The sequence below is a fragment of the Vulpes lagopus genome, chromosome 16 (assembly GCF_018345385.1).
Source record: "Vulpes lagopus strain Blue_001 chromosome 16, ASM1834538v1, whole genome shotgun sequence".
NCBI lineage: Eukaryota > Metazoa > Chordata > Mammalia > Carnivora > Canidae > Vulpes > Vulpes lagopus.
The window spans coordinates 13,732,937-13,753,625 of record NC_054839.1 but is presented as its reverse complement, the minus strand read 5'-3'; the positions used below and the strand labels follow the sequence as shown (position 1 = coordinate 13,753,625).

The 20,689-nt window shown below is 37.5% G+C and overlaps 1 long non-coding RNA gene across 2 annotated transcripts; it reads right to left on the bottom strand.

Moving 5' to 3' along the window:
• Nucleotides 1–15,153: 15,153 nt before the first annotated feature.
• Nucleotides 15,154–20,437, bottom strand: LOC121477162. Of its 2 annotated transcripts, none has more exons than XR_005984119.1 (3): nt 20,187–20,437; nt 18,755–18,959; nt 15,154–17,367 (listed from the first exon to the last, which is right to left on the bottom strand). It is a non-coding gene; the product is annotated as an uncharacterized LOC121477162 (long non-coding RNA). The 2 variants fall into 2 exon arrangements; XR_005984118.1 differs by having other exon boundaries at nt 15,154–17,362.
• Nucleotides 20,438–20,689: the final 252 nt, after the last annotated feature.

Here is a 20,689-nt window from a genome sequence, read left to right as displayed (position 1 = left end):
AGATCTGAAGATCAGGAGAAGTCAAATCCTCATTTATACTGACATCTGAAGACTGACTGATAGGCCTTTGGTCCCATTCCAAACCATATAGTTGGAAGATGGAATAGGAAATCATTAGATATAGAAACAGAGAAGAAATTCAAGCCCAGAATAGAAAGTAGGAATAGAGATGTAGGCTGTCCACCAGGCAGCCTGATACAAGTTCATGTCCTGGGGAATGGAGGCAGGTTCGGGTTTTAGCATCCATATGGTTCCCATAGTTTTCACCTTAGCCAGAGACCTAAAGGAAGTGCTGAATTCATGAAGTAGGGACCAGAAGTTAACCAAAAATATACTAAATCTAGATCCTTCCCCTTAAAAAGAATTGGACAGTAAACTTAAGTCTCAGTTGAAAAGGCCTGGGAAAAAAGAAAATTCAGAATCTTTACTAAACAATGATACATTTGACCATTGTCTAAGTCATTTTTTTAAATTAGTATTAATTGAGACAGCACAGATAAAGTCAGGTTGCTAATTCTGTTTCTTATGCACGTTGAATGAATCATTATTGTCCACATTGCCTGTCCTAATTAATATCCCAGTACAATTCTCTAAATGTAATCAAAACTGCACACAGATTTCTTCACAAACTGTAGAAATGAATTGCCCCAAAAGAACATTTAGAAGAGAAGCAAGTAGGACTCAAGAAAAATTGGTTTATTGTTAATCAAATGTTTTGCTTCATCAATAAAATGAATAGGAGCAACTTAGCACTGTTTACAGAATTCATTGATCAAAGCCTTTTATTTCATTGTCAGGTTCCTGTGTGGGGAAACATAACTGCAATCCTACTGTAAATCTAAAGCTGTTGGGATTCTTTGGAGTCACAGCATCATGGCCCATCCATGACAGATGGTTCAACAATGATCATGAATGAGATTCTGCTCAGTGGGAACACCACAGTGTTAATGAAGTGCTCATGGATTTATCCTCTCGACTGCCATTATTCACTTACAGACACTTTTCTAGTGTACATGTACCATATAAAACTCTTCTAATGGAAACATCTCTCTCTGTTCCCCACTTTAAATGGACATCTTGACTTCTATTCTCTAATCTCAACTATAGTAGTAGTAATCATGTATATTATTGACTGTAAACTAGGACTTGGGCCATGTGATTTATATACATTACTCATTCATTGTTTGCAAATGAGGAAACAGAGACTAACCTTCCCAAGGTCATTTGGGGAAGGCGAGAGAAGCATTTGGGTGCAGGTATGTTGACTCTGATAATGTATATTATCAGGGATGTGCTTTTATCTAGTGTAACTACTGCCTCTAATAGTAAAAGTCAATATTGGGAATAGAGAACTCCATTGGCAATATTTAGTTTAATTATAAGAAGATGTAGCACACATTTGTGATATAAATATTCAGTAATGATGCTATCATTCTGGAAATGATAGGAAAAAGGACTATTTCCTGATTGTATACATTTTTAAATCTGGCATACAGTGGATACTTCACATATTATAAAACACTTAATCCTCATACTATCACTGAAAAGTAACTATTCTTATTCTCATTTTATAGTTGAAGGCATTCAGGCTTAGGATGGCTAAGTAACTTTTGCAAATTCACAGAGAAAGTAAGTAGCTGAATTCTACTCCAGGTGCTGGATGCTACACCATGCTGCCAGTGTGACTTTATAAATCCATCATTAAGATTGCTTTTCACACTAAGTATTTGTGTACAAAACATCTTTATAATATATTCTTTAACATGCATATTCTCTATCTTGTATTAAGGACCAGAATCAAAATAATCAAAACTTCTCCAAAGAAGTAAAATCTTCAGAGGATCTATCACTGATTATAGACTTTTTTAAAAAAGATTTCTTTGGCGGGGAGCACAAGCTGAGGGGAGAAGCAGAGTGAGAGAGAGAAGCATACTCCCCACTGAACAGGGAGCCTGATGCAGGGCTGGATCCCAGGGACCCTGAGATCATGACCTGTGCCAAAGGCAGAGGCTTAACCAACTGAGCCACCCATGTGCCCCAATTATAGACTGTTAATAGCTGAAAAGGATATTAGGGTTTATAGAGTGCAACCCACTTAATCTTAATGATGAGGAAACTGAGAAGTCCAGGTTTACACAACCTCTGACTAGTGGTGAGACTGTGAACAATTCTCCAAAATGGCAGCTAAAATCTAATTTGTCCAAAAACCATGCCAATTGTGAAGATAAAATAAATAAAACAAATAGCACTATGTGTAGCATAATATTAGCTAGATTATTATTATCATTGTTACCAACATGACTAGATTAACATTGGGGGATTGAGTCAATGGCCCACTAACTTGGCCCATTTTATACCCATACCCATGTGGTCTCTGTGTTCATTGTGCAACAATGACATTCTCCACTTGCTGAATGATTTCTCTGGTCACAATCACCATTTATTCACTTATTGTAGAAGTTTTGCTTGTCTGATTTAGAATGAACACATAATTAAAATGTTTCATAAATTTTAAAAAAATTATGCCAAGAAACTTTGGACTTGGCAATACATAAGTTACTCAGAAAGTGAATAGAGGGGCACCGGGGTGGCTCAGTGGTTGAGTGTCTGCCTTTGGCTCAGGGCGTGATCCCAGGGTCCTGAGATTGAGTACCACATCAGGCTTCCTATGGGGAGCCTGCTTCTCCCTCTGCCTGTGTCTCTGCTTCTCTCAGTCTGTCTCATGAATAAATAAATAAAATCTTTTTTTTTAAGTGAATATAAAGCCTAGAGTAGGGTGACAATAGTATCCAGTTTGCCTGCAGAGGCCCCAATGTATGCTTGGCAACTTAGCTTTATTATCAATAGCATCCCATTTTACCCTCAAAAGTGGCCAAACTTGGATGATGAATTGTATGGTCTAAGCACTTCATTTCCAAAGTGTTTAAAAATTTAAATATAAAGCTATTTTAGACATGATAGCAAATATTTACAAATGTGATATATATATGTGATATATATAGCTATAATCCACAAGCCCTACCTGCCCTTCACTGCAGATAGGACAATAAGGAATTCCCTGTGTTCACAGGAGAAAATCCAACTGTTTTCCAGAGAAGCAAGGTGCTGTCTTCCAGAGGAACTAGATAATTTCATGTTAATTTTTAGTTTCTCCAGAAGATAAGAACATTACCCACGTAACAACAAAAATGGTAAGTTGAAGCAAAACACCTCCTTCTGTATGCCTAGCTGCAGGAAACACTCAAACCCTCCTGGACTATTCATCCTTGGAGGTCCATATACCTGGGTCTGTGCGATAAGCTAGGCCTTCCACTTCATGACTCGGCTATTGCCTGGAGCTCCAACATTGCACGTTGTTGTTAATGCAAATAATAACATACACAAGAGACAATATTTCCATCATTACAGAAAGGACATGTTATGTCCTCCAGTGAATATTGCAGGACCCTCTAACCAACCATGAGGCAGCAACTCCAAAGTCATTGTCATAAACATAGTTAGGTTCTGAATAATGCTTGGGCTATAACATATAATTAATGTGACCAACTGGCAGCAGAATGCTATTCATTTCCAACCTAACAGAGGCTTAAAGGGACATATCCTAATGGAATAATCCTGTCTTTGTCAAGAATATTCTGGTTGTGAGTAATAGAAATCCACTGGTGTTGAAAAATTTAGTGTAAGGTTGACATGAGGTAAGCATCATACACATCAGAAGGCACAAATGGGATTGGATCTCTTCATAAGGTGGAACAGCTCTCAGGCACTAAGTGAGCTACCATCTCTGGAATAAAGTGGGCCATCACTGCTTTTTCTCTATTTCTCTACATAAATCTGCTTCATTCTCTTTCTTCTGTATATTAGCATTCTCTGCTGATTTATTTGTATACAGAGCTCCCCAAAAGGCATCCCCATTGTAGCTTTCTATCACCTCCTAGCTCAAGTACCCAGCCCTCTGGATTCCAATTCTAAATTCCCAGGAGGAAGCAATCTGACTGGCCCATGAGGGAGGCATGATGTATCAGTGAGCTATGGCCAAAGAGAACTTAAACAAATAAATATAAACATGGATCTTAAGGAGCCTGACTTGAGCAAACATTCCCAAAGAAATCTACATATAGGTATAAAATGGTTGTTTGCATTTTTACTCTATTTCTCTAATACCAAGGAAGTCTATTTTCTGTTTTTCCCAAATACATTTGGAAACAAATTGGTCATACATGGGCACAGGGATGCATCATGTTGTGAGTAAAAGGTAATGCAATTTCAGCACACTCAACTGCTTCTGAAACTTCTGTACAGAAGATCAGATCATGTATTTCATGAGAGTCATGCCAAGGAGTGCCAATCAAGGCACCCACTGTGGACTCAGAGCCAGGAGGCTGGTGTTCATTACTCTTTACCCTGTCTGCTGTCATCTGGCTATTCTTGCCTAAGCCTTGTGCCTCCTATCATCTCTATGTTTTCACATCCTGTATACATCAGACCTGAGGCTGGAAAATAAAGAGGGTCTTTTTGATAAAGTGATTAAAACATAATAAATATATCCTTAGGCAGCTTGTCCAATCTTGTCATTCAGACAACCTTGACTTCTAAGCAACATGAAAAGCTCCTGAAATTTTAGGGGGACACAGACAACACTATACCAAAGGCTTAAGTTTTTATAAATTATCCAAATTTTTTAAAACTTGATGGCTCATTTCATTTAAAACTTACTTGTCTTTGTGATTTGTTTTATAATTGTTTGTGTTTGAGACATCTGGGTGGCTCAGTCATTTGAGCATCTGACTCTTGCTATCAGCTCAGGTCATGATTTCAGGGTCTTTGGATCAACTCCTGCATCAGGCTCCCTGCCCCTCCCCCTCACTTGCACACACATTCCCTATCTCTCTCTAAAACAAATAAGTCTTTAAAAAACAGTAATTATTGTGTTTTTACCTAATTTTGATTATCTTATTGGTTATTATTTATTGAAACACAGCTTAATGTTATTCCTTTTAAGAATGAATTTACACACAGTGAGATAGCAAAATGGGAGCTTTTCTGTATTTTCCATTAGATTGTCAAATTCAAAGTTTGTGTTTTAATATAAGATTTAGCTAGAAAACAAATTATTTTAAGATTTGTGTGGAATCAGAAAAGACCCCGAATAGCCAGGGGAATTTTAAAAAAGAAAACCATATCTGGGGGCATCACAATGCCAGATTTCAGGTTGTACTACAAAGCTGTGGTCATCAAGACAGTGTGGTACTGGCACAAAAACAGACACATAGATCAATGGAACAGAATAGAGAACCCAGAAGTGGACCCTGAAATGTATGGTCAACTAATATTTGATAAAGGAGGAAAGACTATCCATTGGAAGAAAGACAGTCTCTTCAATAAATGGTGCTGGGAAAATTGGACATCCACATGCAGAAGAATGAAACTGGACCACTCTCTTTCACCATACACAAAGATAAACTCAAAATGGATGAGAGATCTAAATGTGAGACAAGAGTCCATCAAAATCATAGAAGAGAACACAGGCAACACCCTTTTTGAGCTCGGCCACAGTAACTTCTTGCAAGATACATCCACAAAGGCAAAAGAAACAAAAGCAAAAATGAACTATTGGGACTTCATCAAGATAAGAAGCTTTTGCACAGCAAAGGATACAGTCAACAAAACTAAAAGACAACCTACAGAATGGGAGAAGATATTTGCAAATGACATATCAGATAAAGGGCTAGTTTCCAAAATCTATAAAGAACTTATTAAACTCAACACCAAAGAAGCAAACAATCCAATCATGAAATGGGCAAAAGACATGAAGAGAAATCTCACAGAGGAAGACATGGACATGGCCAACATGCACATGAGAAAATGCTCTGCATCACTTGCCATCAGGGAAATACAAATCAAAACCACAATGAGATACCACCTCACCCCAGTGAGAATGGGGAAAATTAACAAGGCAGGAAACAACAAATGTTGGAGAGGATGCGGAGAAAAGGGAACCCTCTTACACTGTTGGTGGGAATGTGAACTGGTGCAGCCACTCTGGAAAACTGTGTGGAGGTTCCTCAAAGAGTTAAAAATAGACCTGCCCTACGACCCAGCAATTGCACTGCTGGGGATTTACCCCAAAGATTCAGATGCAATGAAACGTCGGGACACCTGCACCCCGATGTTTCTATCAGCAATGGCCGCAATAGCCAAACTGTGGAAGGAGCCTCGGTGTCCATCGAAAGATGAATGGATAAAGAAGATGTGGTTTATGTATACAATGGAATATTACTCAGCAATTAGAAACGACAAATACCCACCATTTGCTTCTACGTGGATGGAACTGGAGGGTATTATGCTGAGTGAAATAAGTCAATCGGAGAAGGACAAACAGTGTATGTTCTCATTCATTTGGGGAATATAAATAATAGTGAAAGGGAATATAAAGGAAGGGAAAAGAAATGTTGGGAAATATCAGGAAGGGAGACAGAACATAAAGACTCCTAACTCGGGGAAACGAACTAAAGGTGGTGGAAGGGGAGGAGGGCGGGTGTTGGAGGGGAATGGGTGACGGGCACTGAGGTGGACACTTGACGGGATGAGCACTGGGTGTTTTTCTGTATGTTGGTAATTGAACACCAATAAAAATTAATTAAAAAAAAAAGATTTAGCTAGAAAATTAACAAAAAATTACTTAAAGGAGGTAACCCAGTTATGGTTCTTGTGAATTAAACCTATGTTACTGTTTTTTGAGGAATTACATTGTTACAATTTTAGTTGGATTCACTCAGTTTTCAAACACCATTGATTTTAAGTACAATGAAAGTAGAAATGACACCTTTTAATAAAGACGATGATACAAAAATTCAATAATTTGGAACTTGATTATAATTTTAATACCATTTCAAAAAAATTTTAATACCATTTCATATTTAATTTAATTCCATCAACATGTATTGGGTACATACTATTGATTAGCCAAAGCACTACAGGGATTAGAAAGATGGGAAGAAAATACACCTTCTCTATCCTTCTCTCCCACTGCCCAAACATCCACGAGTCCACATGATAGATAGAGATAAAATAAACATTACAGAAAACAAACTGTGATAAGTATGAAAAGCAGGGAGTGTCCAAAAAAAACAAAAAACAAAAACAAAAAAACAAGAAAAGTATGGAGTGTCTGGGGAATATGGAAAGAGAGAGAGATTAATTCTAGTTTCAGGGATACAGGAGGAAATGGAATTTAAATTAGATTCCGGATTTGAGGTAAGGAATCTGGTTATTTACTATCCTCAGTAGTGATCTTCAGGATCATCACTTTAAGTATGATTTTTTTTTTTTTTTACTTCAGAAAATACAGAATTAATACATCACATTGATATTCAACACAGGGACATGTCAGAATCATCTAGAAGATTCTGCTAAATATATACATTCTCAATATACAGAAGCCCCAACCCTGAGTCTAACTGGAGAGACTTGGGTGGGGTTTGGGCACACCTCTCCCCTCACACATACACATATACAGAAAGTAAGACAAAGGGTAAAGAAAGAAAGGCCATGGTGAAAGCTTTAACATGTACTTCAGTGTGAAATACAATTTCTATAAATACTTTTTTTGGACAGATAATGCTCAAGTTCCTTGGGAAGATCTCATTTTACTCTTAAAATTAGAAAATTTATCATTACATTTAATTTTTATTTAAGGTTATCCTATATATACTTATGAAATGCACTTCATTCCTTTCTGGAACCCTATAGAGTAAACACACACACACAAAATAGGTTGTTGATAGATATCTGGATGGATAGCTAGTGACCTGAATGACTTAGTAGTCTTTATTTCTGCTTTTGGAGAGCCAGTGTTTGAGGAGTACTATATACGGACCCAATCCCACACAAAGGTAATTCACCGAGCCAGGGTTAAATGTCTTCCTAAGCCTCAGCCCTACCCCCACTCCATTAGTCATAGGTCCAGACAGAAATACCCTAGGTATCAGACAATCTACAGGCCTAACAGACAGCACTGAGCCCCTGGAACTCTGCATTTTCAGTATAAAAACCTTAGCAACATATGCTATTGACTGGTCTTTCTCAATAATTTTACTTGGATTGCTTTCTTCTGAGCACCATAATCATAACCCTAGAACACCATAAGCTGCCCATTTTAGTTCCTTTCACGTTGTCAGTATATAGTGCAGAACTGACATATTCAACTTTACTCTTGGAGCTCATTCTTGTTCATATAATCTAATTATGTTGACAGATTAATATTTTTAGACAATTTACATAGCATCTTTTCCTTGGAAAGTCTGCATGGGAAATAGCCAAAAACCTTCATCAAACAAACAAACTAATAAATACCAGAGACCAGTCCCCAACAGAATGAAGTCAAGTCAACTTACATTATGGAATAGTTTAACTCTGTTCCACTACCTGGCATTCCAAGGAAAACAAAAAGGCTAAGTTATCCCTGAAATGTTTCCCTCAGCTTCTCTCATTCAGATGTAGACTGGAATCAATTTTGCTATCAGGCCATTTGTTTGGAGGTAGTACTTTGATTAAATAAACAAGATTTCTCTTTCCCAAGTAGTGTAGCCATTTCAATGTGGTTAATTACTCGCTAAGTGCTAATATTTCGTGAAGCTGTGTGAGAAGCATTAACTAGGACAATAATAAAAGAGAAAGTACTGTTCTGTCAGAGCAAGAAGCTGAGTTTTAAGGAGACAACTGTGAAGGGTAGGATGGATAACTCTCCTTGACAAAATAACTGGCTGGCCGCTGAGAACAATTGGATGAGCCTTTCGCTGTGACTGCTCTGTCTTCCCCAGCGGGCCCCAAACCACTGTTGAACGTAATAGTGTGAGAAGCAGAAGAAACTGATAGAAACAGATGAGGCAGTACCACACTGTCTTGATGATCACAGCTTTGTAGTACAATTTGAAATCCGGCATTGTGATACCACCGGCATTGGTTTTCTTTTTCAATATTCCCCTGGCTATTCGGGGTCTTTTCTGATTCCACACAAATCTTAAGATGACTTGTTCCAACTCTGTTAAGAAAGTCCATGGTATTTTGATAGGGATTGCACTGAATGTGTAAATTGCCCTGGGTAGCATTGACATTTTCAAAATATTAATTCTTCCAATCCATGAGCATGGAGTCTTTTTCCATCTCTTTGTGTCCTCCTCAATTTCTTTCAGAAGTGTTCCGTAGTTTTTAGGGTATAGATTCTTCTCCTCTTTGGTTAGGTTTATTCCTAGGTATCTTATGCTTTTGGGTGCAAATGTAAATGGGATTGACTCCTTAATTTCTCTTTCTTCAGCCTCATTGTTAGTGCATAGAAATGCCACTGATTTCTGGGCATTGATTTTGTATCCTGCCACATTGCTGAATTGCTGTATGAATTCTAGCAACCTTGGGGAGGAGTTTTTGGGTCTTCTATATATGGTATCATGTCATCTGCAAGAAGGGAGAGTTTGACTTCTTTGCCAATTTGAATGCCTTTTATTTCTTTTTGTTGTCTGATTGCTAAGGCTAGGACTTCTAGTACTATGTTGAATAGCAGTAGTTTATACGGGGAATATAAAAAATAGTGAAAGGGATTAAAGGGGAAAGGAGAGAAAATGAGTGGGAAATATCAGAAAAGGTGACAGAACATGAGAGACTCTTAACTCTGGGAAATGAACAAGGGGTAATGGAAGAGGAGGTGGGTGGGGAATGGGGTGACTGGGTGATGGGCACTGAGGGGGGCACTTGACGGAATGAGCACTGGGTGTTATACTATACACTGACAAGTCGAACTCCAATAAAAAAATATACAAAAAAAAAAAAAACAACCAAATAGATGAGGGATACAGCTCTAAAGTCTGGAAAATTCTTATAATCACTTGAAAATAAGATGCTATTTCAATCTAATTTAAGAATTTAGTAACTGTGAAGGTTGTTATTAGTTGTCTTATACCATGTGAAGAAATTAATCTTAGCATTAAAAAAAAGTTATTGTATAATGCAAAATACAATGGATCCCCACAGCCTGCTCATTCTCACTCTAGGGATATACTCAGGCCATTTAACTTCTTTTCTTCTATTTTATTTTCCTCATTTTCTTTTCCCACCAGGTGAGTTTAGCTGACTGCCCCAACATTTATAGAAAGACAGTACAATTTAACTGCCTTTCTCCCACTTGTATTTTAATTGGAAAAAACAAAACAAAAAAAGCTTTCACATCAAAAGACTAAAGCTCCAGGTGTAGAATTTCAGGCAATCGCCAGTTGATAGAAAAGTTGATTTTCCAGATCATTTCTGGCACTTCTAAAGTCCAAGCCCTTAGACTGCTCCCTACCTTGCCGATTACAGACTAGGAGAGTTTTTAGAGTTTTAGAGCTGGGAGGGGATAAAGCCAGTTTTAGAGAAATATTTATATCTCCTCCTTGATGTTGAGAAACTCCCCATTCTTTTCCCTTGCCTTCATCTTCTCTGTGTAACAGGATTTTTAGAAGCCAAGTTACAGTCCATTCAATCATTCATTTATTTGCGAATGTCTTAGGAGTTCCCACAATGTTTTATACAACGTGCCAAGTGCTGCTAAAACCCAAATAAACCAAACACTGTTCTTATCTTCAGTTAGTAGAGAAGGCAGCGCAACAATGTGCTATTGGTGTTAAGACCGAACTCTGCTCAGGGTTACACCAGGGGTCACAAGAAGTAAGTAGTAAATTCTATCTCCAGTACACGCTACTATATGAACTGGAAAAAAAAAAAAAAAAAAAAGGACACTTCTCCCATTGTATAAAAAGGACATTCTCCCTCTTGTCAATCCAGCAAGAAACTAGCACTTGCCCTAACTTCAAATGGGAAAAGTTATTTTGGAAAATTATGTTCTCATTCAAAATCATTAGGTTATCCACCCAAGTATGATAAGAATTGTGAAATTTACAACCTGCACATAAATCGGGAAAAAAATTTTTAGAGAACAGACCATACGTGGAGATGTATCCTAAATAATGCTGCCCCTACACTTCTGCAAGTCACTTTTTCAAAGCAAAACCTAGTCTTTAACATTACACTTGGTTATATGTTTATTTATCTATCTCCCTATCTGATGAGCAGAAAGCCACCTTTTATTCTTGGCATAGTACCTTGAACATAGTCAGTGGTTTAGAATTATTCTTCGAATGCTGTTAGAAACTAAACAGCATGCTGTGAATTGCATAAGAGTTTGTTTTCCCTAACACAGGTGCCTTCTTAATTCTCTTTTGACTTTTGAAATACTTGATATTCAACCATTTGATATTTGATCTTTTAAGTTTTGGGTAAGAATCATAATTTTTTATCTAAATTCCTTTCAGTCACTCAAGAAATATGTATTAAGCATTTGTTTTGTACTAGGCATAGATCCAGATACTGAGGAATGCAAAGAGCAAAACAGATCAAGATCTTACGTTGTAGTAGGGTATACAGACAATAAGCAAATAAGCAAAATGATTATTTCAGGCAGTGAGGATGAGTATATAAACAAATAAAACAGTAACATAACCTAGTGTTCTAGAAGTAGGCATTAGATTGTGTTTAGGGAAGGTCTTTCTAAAGAGATGACATTTGAAGAGAAACGTGGGATACGACCAGTGAAGTAAAAGTCTGGAGAATCCAAGGCAGAGCCACTCTGAAAATCTGACCCAACCATCCAGATGACACACAGGCTAGTACATTCAAGCCAAAAATCTGAAAGTTATCCTTGATTCCTCTTCTTTCTCATCACCCCTTCAACCAAACCATCATCTAATCTTACCAACATTACCTATAAAACGGCATCTCAAATCTAGTCTCCATGCTTCCCAATTTGGTAGCAACTAGCCACACTGGGCTATTGTTCATTTGAAATGTGTCCAGTCTGGATGCTGTAAGTGTAAAATAGACACCAGATTTCAAAGGCTTTGTATAAAAAAGGTAAAAAATCTTAATAATTTTTGTCTTGATTATACATTGAAATGATAGCATTTTAATATATTGGATTAAGTAAAATATATTTTAAATGTTAATTTTACCTGTTTCTTTTGACTTTTTCTGCTATATATTATATTTTAGTTTGGCATTTGATTTTTAAAAATCCAAGGCTTTTCTTTTTCATTATATGTAGTTTTTAGCTAAAGTCCATAGTTTATTTAGATTACCTTAGTTTTTACCTAGTGTCCTTATTTCATTCCAGAATCCCACTCAGGTTATTACATTATATTTAGTTTTCATGTCTGTTTAGGTTCATCTTGGCTGTGAGAGTTTTTCAGGCTTTTCTTATTTTTGAGAAGCACTGATCAAGTAAATTGTAGGATGCTTCTCTTTAAAAAAATTTTAATTTATTTAGACTAAAAACTAGTTCATTCATATTTCCTACCTCCCAACTCCCCACCTTTGTCACCCATCAATCTGATCTTCACATCTGTGAGCTTGTTTTTAAAAAAGTTTTAATTCCACAAATACAAGGGATCATACAGTATTTTTCTTTCTCTGACTTATTTCACTGAATATAATACCCTCAAAGTCAATCCATGTCATCACAAATGGCAAGATTTAATTCTTTTTAATGGCTAATATTCCAATGTATATACATTACGATTTTTTAAATCCATTCGTCCACTGATGGACATTTAAAGTTGTTTCCATATGTTGACTATTGGCTATTGTAAATAATGCTGCAATGACCATAAGGGTGCAGATCTTTTCAAGTTAGTGTTCTCATTTTTGATGTGAGGTTTAAACCTTTTACTACTCAGAAAGAAGCTCTGGATTTTGGGTTCCCTCCTCATGATGGGACACTGCTACAGGTATGGGGCTTACAGAACAATTACATTGCAGCCTCTCCTACTCCATTCAGTGTGGTTTTCTTCTTATTTGCCCAATGTGTATTGATCACTCAGTCAGCCTTGAGATTTTTTTTAAAAAGAGAATTGTCCCATAAGTAGCTACAGACTCAGTATGTCAGGGGAGTAGGTGAGATCAGGATTTTCCTTTAATTTCTTTTCTAGTATACACATTAAAGTTATAAATTTCCATCAAAGAAGCACTTTGCTGTATCTCACAGTTTTGATAGATAGTATTTTCATTATCACTAGCTTCCAAGCATTTTAAAGCTTCTTCTTAACCCACAAATTATTTAGCATTATAAGTTTTCAAATATCCATATATATGGTTCTTTATCTTTTTGTTGTTTTTATAGTTCTAATGTAATTATGAATTCAAAGTCTGAATGTCTATTCTTTGAACTGTATTGAGATTTTCTTTATGATCCGGCATATGATCAATTTTTGCAAATGTTATGTACTTAGAAAAAAATATGTATGCTCTCATTGTAGGTTATGGAATTCTCTATATGTCTGCTAGTCCAATTTTGTTAATGGGCTATTCAAATCTTCAGTCTCCCTATAGTTTTCATCTGCTTGAGTTATCAGTAATTGAGAGAAAAAGATACACTATGAGAGTGGATTTATCCATCCTTGTCACTTCTGGAAATCTGAGGCTTTCTATGTCTATGAATATTTGTATCTCATTCTCATACCTGAATGTCACACTGGCTGAATATTAAACTTCTGTTTCTAGTTCTTCTCCCTTCAATACTTAAAAAATCTTATTCCTTTGTTCTCCTGGCTTCTACTGCTGCTATGCAGAAATCTGATGTTTAATCTGATGTTAATCTTTCATACTATAAACTTTTAAAACTTTTGGTCTTGGATATCTCAAATTTCATGATGATATGTTTGTAGGTATAGGTTTTCCAGATTGCTTCCTTTGAAGTTCCATGGGCCCTCCATCCTAAAGGAGGATTTTTTTTTTTTTTTTTTTTTTTACTGATCTATCCATTCATTCAAGGGAAATTTCACATTATCATTTCTCTAAGAACTTAGTCATTTTCTTTGGGGAATTCCTATTATCTGTATGTTGCCACTTCTTCTCTTCTCTGTATCTCTAGATTTTTCCTCTTTCTATTTCTTTGAACTTCTCTTCCTCCTGTGAGATGACCTCAATCAAGTCCTCCAATTATCTCGTGTGTTCCTTAATTGTGTCCCTTCTGCCATCTTATTTTCTCTCTCTTGTTCCTTGTGTCAACTACTAGACATTCCCATTGGCAGGATGTCCATCTGGTTCCTTTTGTGTTTCTTTGTTTTCAGATGTCTAACATTATCCCTTATCTTTTTTAGCGTGTGTACTGAGCTAAATTTAAATGCTTGGTCCATTCTAATGTTTATGCTTTTTAAAAATTTCATCTATTTATTCATGAGAGACACACAGAGAGAGGCAGAGACATAGGCAGAAGGAAAAGCAGGGTCCCTGTAGGGAACCTGCTGTGGGATTCGATCCCAGGACCCCGGGATCATGCCCTGAGCCAAAGGGAGATGCTCAACTACTGAGCCACCCAGGTGCCCCAATGTTTATGCTTCTGTTGGAATCAAAAATCTTTCTTTTCTTCTGAAATAGCTGTACTTCTCAAAATATATTATCATGTGCATTCATTTTTTTCTCTGGAAATGCCTATGAGGATGGACATAGGGTGACCCGCTAGAGCTGAGGGGGTTTCAGGGGATATTAAACTAAAACCATGATAGTCCCAGGTAAACCAAATGGTTGATCACCCTTCTAGACCCTATTTTGAGTCACACCAGGTTGCTCAGGGCGACAGTAAATGAGCTCTAGAGCAGAGAACCCAAGTCCAGGAAAATCACTGCCAATACTCTTTAGGTCTAAAGTTCATCTTCTGCTTTCCCCAAGAGGACGGAGGCAACATCAAAAGGAACAGTCCTTAGGTTGAAATTCACGAGCCCAGGGAAGTAAGAGCAGGAGGTATGGGTGGCCAAATGCCCTAAGTTGGTTAGGACCTAAAGAGTTTCTTGGCTCCTTATAAGCAGAGGACTTCTGTGTGGCCCTGATTTTCCTCTTGAGTCCATTTGGACTAGACCTCTGAGTCACCACACATGTGGGGGCAGGTACTGACTTTCTCAAGGCAATAGTGAGTGAGAAGCATGAGTGAGCACATGTATAATAGTTATTTTCCTATTTTATTATTCTCCTGCAAGGTGGCTGGCTGCTTACAGTCCTTGGGCTACACTGCCACCACCCTCTCCTCCCAGCCCCCTTACCAAACAGTTCCTTTAAATTCTCTCATTACCATGGTTTTCTTATAGCTTTCTTTATTTGATGGTGTTGTACCCTCTACATTGCTTCCATGAACTGTGAGGAAGGGGCAGTAATAATGCTAGTTCAGCATCTTCATAGCACGTATTTGTATGGTGGCTCCTAATAATTTGCGTATTTTTTGTTATTAAAAAACTACAAATTTCTTGGACATGTAGAAAAGGGCTCTGGAAATGGCAAAGCACAATAAATATTAATTACATTATTGTAAACAATATCAAAATATGTTCATATGTTTACTGTAGCCTAATTTTTAAGAAATATTCTTATATTTGTACAGAAAATAGCATTGAAAAACACTACAACCATATTTGAGCATAAACCATATAAAATCTGACAAACTTCTGATTTTTGTTAAAAATATTATTGTTGCTATATGATTACATTTGGCACATCTACAGTTTTGTTTTGTTTTTTTTTATTTCCAAAATACATCACTAATCTGTAACATATTATTCCTTACAGCTTCCTTACTGAAAAGACTTTTCTATGGCAAGGTACAAAAAGGCATTCTAGGAAAAACATTCTAAATTACATTATTTACCTAAAAGACTATCTTTATATATTACTGGTCTACTGAAAATTTTCTTTTCAATCAAATTCCATTCATTTTTACATAATGCATGTCAGTAACAGCTACCACAGAAAAAAAACCATAAGCAAAAACTGTTTTGCTGCCTGTCTTCATTTTTTGCTACCTCCTCATTTTTCTTTCTAGTTCTGCTTGTGGAAGTTTGAGTTCCACCTTCTTGATGCCCTCAAGTCCATAATTACTCCTTATGACAATTCTTTCATGATGCCCACATTATAAATTATTCATCATTTCAAATAATACCCTAACTTCTTCAAATGTACCCTTGTTACTCTTTCTACTTTTTTTCTGTATTATTTTCTTCTGTACTATTTCTATATCTTTTGTAATCTTGCATTAGGACTTCTAGCCTCTGATTTTTTTTCGCCTGATAGATGTCCCTAGAATGGCATTGCTGTAGAGAATTAAAGAATCGAGTGATTCTGTATTTTCCATATTTCACTCTTAATTCGTTCCTGCTTCCTTCCTTTGCTCTCAGTTCCTTTCACATAGAGTGTTCCATCCTGCCCCATGTAGTCTATTCTTTGGCTACTTCTGTCAAAACCTGGTTCCATATTAATTTCTTTCAGACAGCTTTCCTTTATTAAACCCACTTCAGGGGTACCTTGGTGGCTCAGTGGTTGAGCATCTGCCTTTGGCTCAGTTCATGATCCTGGGGTCCTGCGATGGAGTCCCACATCAGGCTTCCTGCAGGGAACCTGCTTCTCCCTCTGCCTGTGTCTCTGCCTCTCTCTGAGTGTCTCTCATGAATAAATAAATAAAATCTTAAAAGTAAAAATAAACCTACTTGTTTGTTTCTCTTAACCTCTAAGAATTCATGATAAACTATATACAAAATTATCATGTCCTTGAAAATATTTGTTTTTATAATTTTATTCTGTTATGTGGTTATATATTTTATAATATTTTATTACTTATATTATTATTTCATCCTTGGAATCTCTCATTTTTTCTTGTTAGCTTGAATAAGTGATTATTATAAAATGTAAATGAGCAATCAGTTGTTTAATGTTGGTCTCTTCTATTTATGATGTCTATAACTACAAGCTCTTTTGGCGAACTATTTATGTATCCCCAGAGCTTAGAATAATACACATAGAAAGCGCTCAATTAATACCATAATGTCTTTGAAATGCCACTCGGGTTATTCAGTAGGATACCCATCAGAATATCACAAATGCTCGCCAACTTTGTATCAAATACTTCACACTTTCTATCACAATTGGGATGTGTTTGACTCCAAGACACAGAAAACCTAACAGACTTAAACTAACAGACTTAAACCAAAGGCTAGCTGTTTGCTTAGTAGTCCAAAGGTAGGCATTTCCAGTATTGGCATGACAGTTCCACGTTGTTTTCCAGGACCTGGGTTCTTCCCATCCTTCTTGGCCATCTGAAACTCACTGGTTTGCAACCTCAGCCATACGACATCACAGCCCAAAGATGGTGGCCACATTCTCTTATGTCAATTTGCAGAGCAGGAGGGAGTGACACCGAAACAATGAGATCTACTCATTGTCAGAATCCCAGGAATCCCTAGTCCCAATGGCTTCTTCTTCCCATTCCAGTGATGAGAACTGAGTCATGTGCCTCCTGCTGGACTTACAGGGCAGAGAGGAAAAGGACTGCCATTAGTGATCAATACTGATCTATCACATAGTTTTCAGCCAAAAGAAAAGGAAACTGCTGGTGATGCAACAGTGTTTACTCTTCGGCCAATGAACCACACTGGAGCTCTATTTATCTCTGAACATTCAAGCTTTTAAGATTCTTCGGGCTTTTTTCTTTCTTGCTCCTGTATCTTAATCATTAAGCCTTTTCCCTCAGTAACACTTGCTTTCTCAACCAAAAAGGTTTCTTTCATTGACTTATTTATATACTCACTTAATTTCTGCATTCTGTTTCTTTTCAAAAGTGCTGAGACCTACCACATTTTCAAAAAAGAAACAAGTTTATTTTGTTCCTTCCTTTCCATTGTTTATATATACTTCCATTTCTCAATGGTATCAGGAGCCTCAGAGGTCAAGAAAATGTCTTCTGCTCTTTTTATAATTGCCAGCAGCATTTCATAGGTACTAAATATACTTGACTTGCCCTTCCCCTTTATCAGTTAATCACACATACATAGGCTGTAACAGGAAGCAATAGGAATCAGGGTTTTATGGACAAGAAGCACTGCTAATGTTACAAACATCCTCTTCTAACTTGTTTATATTAAATTCTTTGCATACTTGCTTCCTGCTGTAGTCAGAAAGTCCCCTAACACAGTGCATTTCCCACTTCATCCCACCTTTTCCAACATCTTTCACAGAGGCAAAGAAGGAGCTGGGTTTCCATGGTAACACAAGTGTGACAGTTGAGGGTATCTGGGCATAGGTGAGATACCTCTCAGATATAGTGTGGAGAAGAGAAATGAAGTTTTTCTTTTCTTTTCTTTTTTTTCCTTCCAGCAATGCCCTTCTGAAGGTAATGAGACCCTAAAGTGTCAGCGTGCGGCATTAACTTTTCACCATGATACAGATTTACAGCTCTTGGTGAAAATTCAATTTCATTTTATCTCGCTTTTATTTTGTCTTTTCCACAAACAAATGAATGGAGACATAAGTTTGTATTTCTAAAATCACTCTCAGGATAGATAGTTCATGCTGGCACAAAAATGAACATGATAAAGGAATCAGGAGACAGACACCCATCTCCCAACCAAATCTTCAAAATTCTCTATACGTTCTGACATCCTTTCTTATGGCAGCTACTCCTTCAACCAGCATTTCATATATAGCCTCAAATTAGGTAAGTGCCATCATATAAGACAGAATAGGAAAGAAGATATGCCCTACTTACCATGTTTCTTTTGCTTATTAGTGGCTAAGAGTTTACCCTTATGGCTACATTGAGAATGAACATGGAGAATGAATATCAAATGAATATGAATTTATCAAGAATGAATATCGAATATCAAGATGAGGAAATATATAGAGGTGCACCTACCCTAAGGGCTGCAGTCTGTGCACTTCTCCTTATCAAGAAAAGCCAGCAGTAATGAAAGGTCAGGGAAAACAGCCTGATAAATGTCATAAGGCTCTCCTACTCTTTATTATGCTAAGTGGAGTGACCAGAGAGCCTACTCACTAATTTTTTTGTGACAACTTCTATCAGATGCGCGGCAATCCAGAGCTTCTCAACTTCTGAGGACCTAGGAAATGAAAAGTTGCTTAAGGTTACATCCTGGACTCACAATCCCAAAGCAAATTTCAAAAACAAAAGCCACCAGACCTTTATTTGCTTGCAAAATAAAGGATTTTTCAGCTCCACTGTAATGCAAGGTACTACACAGGTCTTAATGACCTATACAAAGAGAGAAGGCTTGATGCTTCTCAAAAAGTCTAGGAATTTACCACCATTATGCACAATTTGGATTTTAAAGAGAAAGTTTTTCTTTTCTTCTGAAAAGAAGTGTGACTCTTAAAAACTAAAGTAACCTCAAATTAGCATGCAAGTTTCACACAAAATATGAGACTTGAAAAAGGCTCGGTGAACACTGCACTCATCTACATCTTCTTGAAATATCCCTGTGAAAAAAGCTCAGATACAATGAATCCATGTGAGCTCCTTTAATTTTAATTCACTTTTTCACATTACTAATTTAGAATCAGAGATGAGACCTTCTACGGTTTCCATGATCTTAAAACATTCCTCTGATTCATATATATATATATTTTTTTTTTTTGCAATCTTCCTTCACTGCTGATTCCAGAGGCTCAGTTATTAAACACTCATACTTGAACGACTTAATTAAGAAACAAAGACTGAGTTATATTTATTACACATTTTGACATGACACTTGCCCTCAATCATTTTAAGCAAAAACTTGGTATGTGCTACACTATAGCAAGATAATGCAAATAAAAGTTCTCCATTCTAATATAATGGACTAATAGAGCAACAGAACACTGCTGAATCTAAGCACACCTTTGTCGTAGTCTGATAATTGACAGGAAAGATGGTAAAGAAACACCTGGTTTTTCGAGGAACTCAGACCAAAATCCTCTCTACAAGATGTCCTTGTGGGGAAGAGAAAGGGCGAAGAGGTATGATCAAACGCTGGAACTGCAGAAACTTATTATTCCCAAGAAATGTGCTTTAGTAACAGCTGGGTGTAGACTAGTCTGCGAAGGACACAGTTTAAGTGAATCCAATAACCATTTATTACAAAAGACAATCCAGGAGTACTTGGAAATCTAACTTCTCCTAAATTTAACGTTGTGGCTATGAGACTGTGTAACACACAATACTAGAGACCGAACGGTAAGTTTAAAAACTAGTTAAAAACAAAAAAAAAGTGTCTCAGGAAGGAGGCACGCCGGGAAGACCCGTGCCAACTGCTGCAGTATGTCTCCTTAAGTACCGGAAAATTTCTCACCCTAAAGACAAAAGTCCCTGCTTTCTCGATTCATCCCACGATTCAGCCCACATCCCTCAGCACCATTTCCATGCCCATCGTTTAGGTAGCATGCCAAGGAGACGTCGTTAAACGCAGAATTCATCACTCTCGCCTGCAAAACACCTTGCTCCTTGCCAGCACAGGGCGCCGCGACCGGCCCCTCCAGCTCCGGCCCCGCCCGGACCCCACTAGCAGCCCTGTCTCCATACCACCGAGCCCGAGGTGGCCAGGAAATCGCGAGTCCTGATTGGCTCGCATCGAAACCTCGTCATTCGTCAGCTCACCTGCGATTGGTTGGCAGAGCGTGCGCAGGGGCAAACGCCCAGCCTGGCCACGCAAGGGGAGGCGAGTCGGTGGATCCTGCGACTAGAGCTTTCCCCATTGGCTGATGGGCGGGCATCACGTGGTATGAAGCGGCCCCCTATTGGCCGAGAATGGTACCATGGGTTACAGGAGCGTGATCCGGTTGGCTGGAAGGCGTC